Source organism: Crinia signifera, chromosome 5, assembly GCF_055691185.1.
Source record: "Crinia signifera chromosome 5, ASM5569118v1, whole genome shotgun sequence".
NCBI lineage: Eukaryota > Metazoa > Chordata > Amphibia > Anura > Myobatrachidae > Crinia > Crinia signifera.
In genome coordinates, this window is record NC_139221.1 from 318,401,637 (window position 1) to 318,414,539 (window position 12,903).

A 12,903-nucleotide genomic window follows, 5' to 3' on the forward strand; every position below is an offset into this window, starting at 1 on the left:
ACTGACAAAATCCTTCTTAGACGGACAAAACCATGTGCACTGCAGGGGGGCAGATGTAAAATGTGCAGAGAGAATTAGATTTGGGTGAGTTATTTTGTTTCTGTGCAGGGTAAATACTGGCTGCTTTATTTTTACACTGCAATATAGATCTCACTTTGAAGTAAAACCCCACCCAAATCTAATTCTCTCTGCACAAGTTACATCTGCCCCACCTGCAGTGCACATGGTTTTGTCCATCTAAGAAGGATTTTGTCAGAAAGAGTGAACTAGAATAAGGCCCATGGCTTGTGCTTTCCTATTCATTCAGCCTTCAGGGACAATGGGATGGAAGCGAAAACTAAATTCCTGTACCACAGAGCTTGCACTCTAAGCCACAGCTATTTGGGTGGTGGTGGGGTGTTTGGTAAATCACATCAGGATGAGAGGGGACGTTAATGTATTTTGTGGTGTATTATATGTTGAATTGTTTGTGTATTTTTAAAGAATGTATTTTTATGTGTAGTAAGTTCTAACAGCTAATTAATCCCGAGAGTGGTTAGGTAAGTACGCGTACCCTCTCCTTCTACCATTTGCTACACCTTAACCCCTCTCCTGCAGCCTAACCCTAACACTACCCCCTTAGTGCCTAAACTGTGGCCCTCCAGCTGTTGTGAAACTACACTTCCCAGCATGACTTGCCTTATTTTTAGCATTCCCTAATAGCAAAACTGTGGCAAGGCATGATGGGACTTGTAGTTTCACAACACCTGGAGGGCCATAGTGTGGATATATCTGGACTAAACCTAACTCCCCCTTCCGTTTCAGGGTAAAGATGGCTGTCGATGGTTGCATACAATGTGATGTATGACCATCGATGGTTTTACCTATCCATGGTCATCCCTTTTGTTTGACTGACAATCAGAGCTTGGTGGGTGGATCCTCACGAGACACGGAAAACTTATGAATGGAATGCCGACTGTTGGGATTCCGGCGTTGGCATCTCCAATCTCCAATCTCCAACACATCTCCCCCCTGCATTTTAGAGAGGGGATTCGTTTGGCAGAGGGGGGGATGTTCAGCGTTTATGTGTTCCGATTCAGGAAAATTCCTGCAGTACAGACGCATACAATGATATATGACTGAAATGTAATACTGTGTTCGGCTGTGAAACACTGGAGCATAAAAAACTCTTACTCGGTACACGAGCTCTGATTGGCTCAAAAGTCGGTGCAGCATTTTAATTGGCTTCCTGCATTGAAGAAGCTAGGCTGTGCTTTGAGACCTGCTGAGGACCGAGCGCGGCGCAGGCAGCACACAGCGGAGGGTTGCTGTGGGCAAAATGAGCTGCCCCGCCCCTTCCAGTGGCCGGGGCCCGGGACAGCTGTACCCACAGCACCCCCCTGTCGGCAGCCCTGCCCACAGCAATAGTACCCCTTACACAAAATGTCCACCACAGTAAGTGCCTTTTATACACATATCTGTCTCTGTCCCACCAGCAGCTTCATCTTGTCACTTCGGTATCGGCGACGCCATGACATCACAAACGCCATACCAGATAAGGAAGCCGATGGCTTCTCTGTTGGTATTACTGTGTTGGGCGGTGGTGGAGGTGGAACTGAGCTCCCCCTACCATTACAGGTGGTGATACTAAATTCCACCCCGTTCCCCCCACTTTGCCCTGGCCACAGCTAGTTATTCCTGCTGCGTCTCGGGGGACCTGTGAGTGACAACACATGAAGCAGGTGCCCAGTGCATCCGCTACAGAAGTAGGGTTTGCACTCTATGAATCAGGCGGTCAATTCTTCAGCATTAAGCTACAGAGGATCTTTACCAAGTACCTAGAACCTTTCTGTGTTGTACACTCTTTATGCTGATACAACTTACCAGTAATGGTAGTAAAGTGCATTGAAGGCTTTTTACAAGGCATCCTGGGAAATCGTACTTAGCCTTTTACAACAATCATCTGTTAGCCTTGGATATACACTATATACACATATATATAGATATAAGTACTGTACCTGCGACTTAGTAAGCACTTTCTTTTCCTGCTTAAAAAACATGTACATCATAGTTACCTCCCCTCCAGCAATCTCCCTCTCTCCCTTATTAGTCTAGCAATCTCCCTCATGTCACCTAGCCCACATTACACAGCATAGTTACCTCCCCTCCTGCATTCTGCAGGAGACTCCCTGAAATAGCAGCAATCTCCCTCTCTCCCTCATTAGTCTAGCAATCTCCCTCATGGCACCTAGCCCACATTACACTGTTACATCATAGTTACCTCCCCTCCTGCATTCTGCAGGAGACTCCCTGACATAGCAGCAATCTCCCTCTCTCCCTCATTAGTCTAGCAATCTCCCTCATGTCACCTAGCCCACATTACACTGTTACATCATAGTTACCGCCCCTCCTGCATTCTGCAGGAGACTCCCTGACATAGCAGCAATCTCCCTCTCTCCCCCATTAGTCTAGCAATCTCCCTCATGTCACCTATCCCACATTACACTGTTACATTTTTTGAGGGGGGGAAAGGAATGAGAGATAGATACATTTACATTGAATCATCAGCACCATTTCCTAGCACTTTACCAAGTATAGTATCTCTTACTAACTGCTTTGGATATAAGTCATTGTAAAAGATTCCTCTCCGATGTAGCAGTACACAGCCACGCTTCTAGGTGCCACGTTCACAATCTCTTTTCACAACCTCTCCATATATGGAACTAGACACGCCTTTTGGGTGGAGCATGACACGCCCCCTCAATGGACACTTTGCAAAATTCTATTTCCAACTATAATCTCCCTGAAACTAGTTTTCAAAAGTAGGTTAGTATGATGTACAGGGAAAGCTTATTGTGCAAGTGCAGGAGGGTGCACAGGGGAATTGCTATGGAGTTCAGAGATTATCCCATTCATTTCAGTGTTCTGGCATAGTATTAACATTGGACCTCATGCAGATGTGGTTGGAGTCGCAGTCGCTGCTGTTTACATAGAAGCCGCAGGGATAGCACTAATATGGTCCTGCATATTATTCACTTTGATCCGAGCTGCATTCTAGGGTGCAGTATAGGATTATTGGGTGTGCTTGACCCATGGGCTTATGCCACCCACTGCATTTGTTACACAGTGGCATCGAATGGCAAAAATGGCTTTTATTTGAGAGTGTCAGGACGAAGATGGGGTGCGCGGCAGATGTCCTGTGATGTCAGCCTCCCGCCCCCCACCCGGCACACATCGTCCCGTCCGCGTACATTCATGGGGACAGCCATAGAAGGCTGTGTGTCCCCATGGGCGACCCTCAACCTCGCCGCCATCAGCCACCGGCCCACCCCAATCCTTGCAAACAGCTCGGTGACTATACAAGTCGACAAACCCGTTCGCAAAGGGGAGCTGCACCTGCGCATAATATACCATACGCAGAGCCCCAAACAATTAGGATCACCCCCTTAATCCTAGTAAGCAACGCCTCTCTGAGAAAATAGAGAAGGTGTTACAGGATATCTCCTTGTGATGACAGGATTTGCATGAGATGGTGGGTGAAGCAGATATCTACATGGGAGGTTACGACCCTGTCTGAGCACATGTTCAGTTTGTGGGTCTTCCTAAACGTGAGGAGGGGGTTTCCTGGAGAAATTGCTGTGTAATACACGTGGCAGGGACTCATTCTCAGCGCAATTCGCAGTATAAGGGGCTCACCACATCCCTTTAGGTGCAGGTTTTCTTATCAGAGGACTGGAAATGGGACGCAGCAGTGACTCTTTTTCTCAAAACCCTCAGTGAGCCCTGTGATAATAATGCCATCTTCAGGTGGAAAATAACGCAGGGCTCACATGTTAATTGGGGGTTCTGCACAGCTTTCTCTGCCCCTAGACAGCACAGGGGCTGATCACTGTGTAAAAAACATTCTCACCTCCCCACAGTCCCGTGATCACTGCTCGGGTGAGGGCTGCTGGTCTATGGGGGCTTCCTACTCTGTGACCCCCAGTGCATCTTGGTCACAGAAAGAGGAAACCCTAAAGACCGCCATCGCTGCAGGATCTGATCCCCGGGGGGTGAGTATGATAAGCGGTGGGGGTGGGGAGGGGGGTCATGACGGGGATAGGGTGCCAGTGGCGGCAGCAGTGGTGATGTCAATGGCAGTGGGATTAGGCTATTTTTTTCTGAACAATATCCCAATAGTGCTGCAGACACACATCGCAGGGACAGAGCTTTATCGCAACCTCCGTCCCTGAATGCAATAATTGATACTGTACATCCGATAATGAGGGAGGGTTGCAAAGCGATAATGAGGGAAGGTTCGAGAGAAGTACTGAAGGAGGGTTGCGGAGTGATAGTGAGGGGAGGTTGCGCAGCAATAAAAAGGGAGGGTTGCAGAGCATTAGTGAGGGAGAGTTGCAGAGCGATAGTGATGGATGGTTTGTGGAGCGATAGTGAGGGAGGGTTTGTGCGATCATAAGGGATGGTTGGGGAGCGGTAGTGAGGGTGGTTGTGGAAGAATAGTGAGGAGGTGCAGAGCAATAGTGAGGGAGGGCAGGGCCGGATTAACAATGGGCCTGATGGAGCTACAGCTGCAGGCACACTCTCCAAATAGGCCCATTTTGTAGCTGAGGGCCAGGGCTTTCCAACGAGCCCAGCCCCGCATCGCTAGCCCCCAGGGAACCGGAGATACCGCCACGTTCCCCATAGGATAATATGGGACCTGCTCATTCCGACCTCCACCCGGTTCCAACGGCTGCCAGTTCCCCCTCCGGCATCACAGAAGCTCGAGGTTGATCTCAGTCAAACCCAAATCGCTGGGCCTTCAATCTGATACCTGGTCCATTTGGGATCATTGGTTCTAGAGATATTGCAGGTAAACCAATTTTTTTTCATTTCTGAAATGTAATTTCATGGCTGTTCATGTTGTTTGAGGACAGATTTCTCTGGAACCAATCATTGGAAGCCTACATGTAAACGGGTCAGTTGGTTCCGAAGATATAGCTGGTTGTTTAAAGGGGGTTGGGGGTGGTTTTCTCTCCCCCTCACACCAGAAAATGCAGGGACTAGGCTGGTGTAAAAGGGGCCAGCCCAGGAATGTCCCTGCATGATCCTGGGACCCAATTCCCGGGTAAGTCCCTGCATTTTCTGGTGTGAAAGGGGTATTATTTCAAATAGCCGGGACATGCAGTGCTCTGAATACAGCCGGGCAGCCCCCTGCTCCCTGCCCAGCTGTCAATGGCTGTCATTTCTGCCCGGCGGAGTTACTGCAAGCATGTATTCCCCCTTGGCAATGAGCATGTAATCCCAAATGGCAATGAGCATGGAACCCCTGGCAATGAACATGTAGATAAGAAACACTTATGTAGCATAATTTTTAATAGGCATTATGGTGTTTGGCATAATACGTAATGGAGGTTATGGTGTGTGGCTTAACATGTAATGGGCATTATGGTGTACATTATTAATGCGCGCAATGCCCCTATTTATGAAACATATTGTGCATTATTGTTCAATCTGTTTGGTACAGTGCAGGCATGTCTAAACTATGGCCCTCCTGCTGTTGTGAAACTACAAGTCCCATCATGCATTGCCACAGTTTTGCTATTAGGGAATGCTAAAACTATATCACGGCATGCTGGGATGTGTAGTTTTACAACAGCTGGAGGACCACTGTGTGGACATGCCTGGTATAGTGTGTATTTTGGCTCAATGTGAATTTTGCCTTAATCTGTGTGGCATAACATGAATTGTGACTCAATCTGTGTGCCATCGTGTGAATTTTGGCACAATCGGTGTGAATTTTGGCTCATTCCATGTGGCATAATGTGTAAGAGGCAAGTACAGGACCGACGCCACCACTAGGCAGCTCTAGGCATTTGCCTAGGGTGCCGGCCACTGGAGGGCACCAGTTTGCAGCAGGAGGTGCCCGTGGAGGTGAGTGGCACCGCAACTGATGATGTGGGGCCTGCCCCGCCACATCACCCGACACCCCCTGCCAAACATCCCCCCCCTCCCGCTCGCCCCAGAATGCTGCCACAATCACCGGCAAACCTCCCCCCCCCTATACAGCGGCCACGGGGCGAGTGAGCACCGGAGCGCCCCAGGCAGGGGGGGACGACGCTCCGTTGCCTAACACCGGCACTGGGCAAGTACAGTATAAGAGGGTTACTATTGTGTTGCATGATTTGTATAAGGGGTATATGGTGTGGTAAACTTAGGTGACCACATAAAAGGTGCTGAAATGTCTACCAAGTTTCGGCTTTCAGTATTTCTTTATGACTGGAGTGTCGCCTCACCCCGCAAGTATCTAAGGACATCGGAGTGCACCCACCAAATATCTCCCTACATCGATAGTGAGGAAAAGTTGTGAGAGTGAGGGGGGTTGTGGAGTGATAGAGGTGGAGAATTGTGGAGCGATATTGAGGGATGGTTGGGGAGCGGTAGTGAGGAGGGTTGCAGAGCAGTAGTGATGGAGGGTTTGTGGAGCGATAGTGAGGGAGGGTTTGTGGAGCGATAGTGAGGGAGGGTTTGTGGAGCGATCATAAGGGATGGTTGGGGAGCGGTAGAGAGGGTGGTTGTGGAAGAATAGTGAGGAGGTGCAGAGCAATAGTGAGGGATGGTTGGGGAGCGGTAGTGAAGGTGGTTGTGGAAGAATAGTGAGGAGGTGCAGAGCAATAGTGAGGGATGGTTGGGGAGCGGTAGTGAGGAGGGTTGCAGAGCAGTAGTGAGGGAGGGGGTTGCAGAGCGATAGTGATGGAGACTTGTGGTGCGATACTGAGGGGGGTTGTTGATCGATAGTGATGGAGTGTTGCGGAGCAATAGTGAGGGGAGGTGTGGAATGATAGTGAGAGGGATTGTGGAGCAATAGTGAGGGCGGGTCGAGGAGCAACAGTGAGGGAGAGTTGCTGGTCGATAGTGAGGGGGGTTACAAAGCGATCGCGAGGGAGGGTTGTGGAGCGATAGTGAGGGATGGTTGCAGAGCAGTAGTAAGGGGGGTTGCGGAGATATAGCGAGGGAGAGTTGTGGAGCGATAGTGAGGGGGGTGGCGGAAGGACTACAGCAAGTACACGTAGCAGGAACATTTGCCAGCCACAACTACACAAGTCACACAGCACTGCTGTATCTCACATTACTTCTCACCAATCCATTATCTGTACCATATAGTTCCTACCAAGCTCTGAAGGAAAAGGGTCGCAACAGCATCTGATTGGTTGAACAGCTGACTTTCCATTGTCCCTCCCACTCCTGCATAATGCCAGATAAAGAAGCACCTCCTAAGTCACATGACCATACTTTACAATGGGGGGAAGAGAACCGACATGAGAAATGGGACTCCCAGCCCCGTCCTCCCACACTCGCTGCCACCCACTGTTCATGCAGATGCAGCAGAATTAGTTTTTTATGTATAACACTATGGTGGGAGCTGTGGTAAATATCCTGCAATAGAGGTGGTGTGAGGGGGGGGGGGGATATTGTAATTATTGCTAATAAGGTAATTACACAAGGGGAGTGGTGCTAATATACACTGGGCTACATGACAGAGGGAACCTGTGTGCACAAGAAGGCTGTACTGCGTATTGGGCAATAGGGGGGGTTGTAATACTGTATATTGGATTACATGTTTTCAGGGGAAACTATCTTTTGGGGCAGGACCAGATGGAGAGATTAGCAAATAACTGCGTATGAGTGTAAATCGTAGCACGCATGTACGAGCCTAAGCAGCGAGCCCAAGCAGTGTACATAGTGTATGTGTTGCAATTTGACTGACAAGAAGTTTGGCATTTGGGACAGGAACTAAATGGGTTTGTGTGAGACTGCGCACTAAGTGCGTCTGTGCGGGGTTAGCTGCTAAGAAAAATGCAGGTGATCAGCCTGCAGAAATGAGCAATAATGGAAGAATTATTCTGCGCTCTACCCCTAGAAATATAATGGATGGAGACTAGGTGTTGGCTTAAAAAAACATCTCAATCAAAAAATCATCGATGGTTTATGGCCGATGTTGAATAGTTTTGCCATCGATGGTTTCCCGCCATCGATGTAAAGCTTAAACAAATAGTTTCGTTTTTGCTTTTTCCCTAAAGTGCCGGGACACAGAGCATAGCTCCGCCCCGACACCTGCGAAGCCCCGCCCCCACATTTTGATTGGCCTACAGGCCACTCAATCAGAGAAAATGAATGACCATCGATATGCAAAATCATCCATGGTCATCCATTGAATAGTTATACACTATGGCAACCGATGGCCATCCCTAGATACAACAGACCCAGGGCCAGATTCTCTAAGCTTCAGAAGTGATAAAATCCAGAGTGATAAACAGCCAGCCAATCAGCTTCTACCTGTGATGTCACATACTGTGTTTGAAAAATGTCAGACAGGAGCTGATTGGCTGGCTGTTTATCACTCTCTATTTTATCACTTTTGAAGCTTAGAGAATCTGGCCCCCAATCTCTACAGGATGCTGCATGCAGCCCCCAGGACCAATACCAAAGCTGTTCCCAGTATGTTTACCCCCCCCCCCCCCCAACTTTGAGGAGGGAGGAGGAGGAGGGATGCTGGTGTGCGCCAGAGGAGCACCCAGTAAATTTTGGAGGCGTGGCCTAGCGGGAAGGAGGCATGGCCTATAGTATGTCATCTTCTGACTGCAGCGGGATCTCGGGCTGAGATAACATGAGTGCAGTTCTCAGTGGGAAACGCCAGTGACAGCAGCAGGAAACGCTCTGTATAGAAAGACAGACATGAGGAAAGGAAGTGGCAGGATGGGAAGTGGCAGGATGGTCCCTGTGTTCTGCTCCCTCCTCTTCTCACTCACTGTGTGTAAGAATATCCTGTCTCCCTGTAATTACCAGAGTGTTACTGACACAGAGGAGACGGGGAGAGCGGTGACCGCTGGGTAGGGGGTAGCCCAGCACCAGATGTTCACCAGCTGGATAGTACAATGTCTGCTGATCCTGCACTTCTCCTTTCCAGAGGTCTTACAACAATACAGAGCCGCGCAGTTCCCAGGAAGAACGGAACGGATGAAAAACATATTTGTTCTGCTCTCCGTGCGTCAGACAGCAACACCGAACATACGCAGGGAAGCAGCAACAGCACGTATTGTGATAATAGCAATACTGATGCATACCTCCCAACATGACCCTCTCCAGGAGGGACCAGTGGCGTAACTATAAATTTTGCTCCCCAAGCCAAAATAGTTTTCCCCCCCATAATGCCCCTTACACATTACGCCACACACCATAATTCCACATGCCGTAATGCCCCAGTATTTAGCAGCGAGTCTCGCTGCTTCTGGAGCCGCATCCGCCAATTCCCCCTCTCTCAAAAAATGGAGCGAAGGGGAAATTGGCGTATGAGGGGGCTGCGTTGAATACTGACAGGGTGAGTGGAGACAGCGAGCAGGAAGCTCTGCTCGCTGTCGCCGCTCGCCCACAAAATTGAATACCTGCCATTATGGCACACGGATTGAGCCAAAATTCAGGTAAAACGGGGACTCAGAGAGGATGTGGGGATACAGAGAGATGGAGGGGATGTGGGGGAAGAGGGGATGTGGAGACAGAGGCAGAAAGGACAGTGACAGGGATGCAGGGACAGAGACAGAGGGGACGCAGGGACAGAGGCGGAAGGGATGCGGGGACTGAGATGGTAGGGACATAGGCAGAGGGGATGTGGGAACAGAGGTGGTGGTGACATAGATGACAGGGATGTGGATACAGAGATGGAAGGGACATGGCGACAGAGGCGGAGGGGGTGCGGGGACTGAAATGGTGGGGAGAGAGGCAGAGGGGATGTGGGGGCAGAGGCAGGAGGGATGCTGGGACAAAGGCAGCGGAGGCGGAGACATAGGGGATGCGAGTAGAGGACAGTGATGGAGGGACAGAGCTCTGCAGGAGGCTACCTTTCCAGTAGGGCAGTGGTTCCCAAACTGTGTGCCGTGGCTCCCTGGGGTGCCTCGGGACACATGCAGGGGTGCCGCGGGTTGGTGGTCAAGGACCAACTCAGATTATTAATGGTTAATTATTTATGAGCAAAACCAGTGCTGGTGGCTGCCAATCATAGAATGTGTACAAACAGAAGCAAATCCTGCCCTTTACCACATAACTGCCACTAAGAATCGCATATAAACCCAATCTACTTAATTTTTTTGGGACCTAGGGGAGCCGTGAAAAAGATTCTGATTCTCTAGGGTGCCGTGAATCAAAAAAGATTGGGAACCCCTGCAGTAGGGTGTTAGTGCAACATGGCTATTATGAGGCAATGGGCTTTTCTGGATGCCCCCACCCCCTTCCCCACTACTGTACTGGGCAGGGGGAGAGTCAGTGAGGCCTGGGGCTGGAGTTGGGCCCTCTTTAGACTGGGTTCCACGCCACTGCCACCGATGGTGTAATTGTACCTTCTCCCTTGGGGGGGCGCCACCAATGAGAGTCGGCTAGGTGCCGGTGGGGGGTCACCGCCTCTGGAGGACATGCCGTGGGCCGAGATGTACGCCTGCGGCCGGGTCCTGTGCGCATCCTGAGCTTCAGTGGGGGAGCTGGGGGAGATGCGCAGCCGTTTTTCCACTGCAGACCGGCCAAGCTTCCTCCTCTGCCCTCTGGTGTGGCCGCTGCCGTTGTTTGGCCGCCTGTCACCTGGGGGAGGGGGGGAGGGGGACACCCGCACCGGAGGCACCCATTATCCTCCTCCGTGCAGGCTGCGCCATTCTGTGCCACTTGAGAGGGGAGGGCGGCAGCCGGGACTCACCACTGGGGGCCGCAGCTGTTGTTCTGCTGCCTGTTCCCAGCCAAGGGGATGCTATGCTGGGGGCATCCTCTTCGCCTGCTCCGTCCTCTGCTCCATCTTCTCCTCCGTCCTCCGCTCCGACCACTCAGGGCTGCAAGCGGGACCTCCAGGGTGACCCAATGCAGCCAATGCTACTCTCCCCGCCAGGCAGATGGCGTCACTTGGCGCCAGGGGCTCTCCATCTCATTTCTCCCCCTGCATCCGCAGTCCGCACCACGCTGAGCTCCCCATCTCCGGGGGCCGGGAGCACCGAGGAAGAATGCAGAAGCTCTCCTGCATGCGATATATTGTTAAACAGAAGTGTTGTAAATCCTGCACCTATAGAACAGAGTGTAATGCATTGTTACTGAACTTACTGGAGCATTTAGTAAAGAGTTTGTTGGACATTAGAAAACATCACACGCGTGTCCCAGTCTCTCGGCGGATGGGTAGCGGGTCCCAGCCCATCTCCGCTTCATGGAGATGAGCAGGGTTAGGGAGGGGTCGGGGAGGGGGGCCGCCGGCAGGGACCCGGGCGGAGCTCCGTTGCCACGGGGCACACAAGCGTCTCCTGCGCACTCATCCCCTGGTGGGAGCTGGAGGTTGGCGGGGGCTGGCGATAGTTTTGCCAGCCCCTGCAAAGATGAAGCAGGCTACGTCTGTATATTCTAATCATGCAATCAAAGTCACATTCTGCGTTTGATACAATTACTGCGTCCGTGGAATAATCACTCACTGCGTCCCAATCTGATCATTTAAAAAAAAAAAAACTCTGATCTTTTCTCCTAAAAATGCCATCCCAATGTGTGCCCTGTAGTTACAGATCCATGTGAAGTCAGTAGCATGAAAGCTGCAGCACGTACGGCGGCTGAGCCTGCAATCAGAACAAGCTGCAGCGTCAGCGTCCCTGCTTCTGGCAGTCTGACACCACACAGAGTGCAGCGTCTACAAACTACAGTTGTTTTCATTTGCCGTATGGACACGTGCCATGTTCATGATGTCACAGTAACCAGACCTGGCCTCTGAATAATTCAGACCTGCTCGCTGGAGTGCAAAAACAGCAGAGGCAGTGGATTTTCTCTGCACTGTTTGTTGATAGCCTGCATCCAGCTAGGAATGGCCAACGACCATCGATGATTCAAAGTTATTGATGATTGATGGCCGATGTCCAATACTTTTGCTATCAATGGGGGAGAACCAGATGGTTTCCCTCCATCGATGGCACAGCAAGACCGATGTTTTGCTCCCCCCCCCCCCAAAGTGCCAGGACATAGCTCCGCCCCCTGACACCCATGAAGCTCCTCACCCACATTCTGATTGGCCCACCGGCCAGTCAGTCAAACACAATGGATGACCATCGATAGGTAAAACTATCGATGGTCACCCATCACATAGTTTAATACTATCGATGGCTGGTTGCAGTATCACCATCAACGTCAACCATCAATAGCGACTCCACCGATGGCCATCCCTACATCCAGCCCGCTGCACCACAGGCACGCTCATTGGCCACGGGGGTGACTAGGATGCCCGCTTAGATAAGACAGGGTCATCTGCAAATAGGAAACAACTATGCATCTCAGCAACCAATCAGAAAGTAGTAGCAAAATACAGTAGGAGTGTAACACGTCAAACGTGGCCAGGGCTGGATTGGAGTGGAGGGGGTTACCCAGACCTGATTGCCGCATACCTCCCAACAGTCCCGATTAACGTGGGAACGTCCTGGTTTTCGGGGATGTTCCTGCGTCCCTCCCACGGCTGGCAGTGTCCCGGCTGTTGGGAGTCCCCCCTGTAAGCTGCTGAGTAGCGGTGAATAAACGCTGTGCGTATGCGCACAGCGTCTACTCCCAGGCGCCAAAAATAACTTTTTTTCCAATCGCACAGGTAGAAATATGGTTGTATATGTTGAATAACCCCTTGTTTCGTTTTTAGAACTCACTGAGTTTTTATAGTAGGGTGTGCTGCCACAGAAATTGGACACAATTTTTGAAGAAAGAAGAAGGCTGTCATAAGTGTGGCACACTTGAAGAAGAAGAAAAGATTGTACAATAAAAAATAACTTTTAATTTTTATATCTTAAAATGGCGATATATATAAAACACATAACATACATGGGTAGAAGACAGGGTAAAGATAAAAAGGAAAAAGATTTTTTCCTGCTTAGTGAAGCCCAATATCTCTTGATGCAC

The 12,903-nt window shown here is 50.4% G+C and overlaps 1 protein-coding gene across 5 annotated transcripts in view; it reads left to right on the forward strand.

The window, feature by feature from the left end:
• ASAP1 (ArfGAP with SH3 domain, ankyrin repeat and PH domain 1) overlaps positions 1-12,903 on the forward strand; it is a 258,811-nt gene that overhangs the window by 33,225 nt on the left and 212,683 nt on the right. The gene's annotated exons all lie outside the window — the stretch shown is intronic.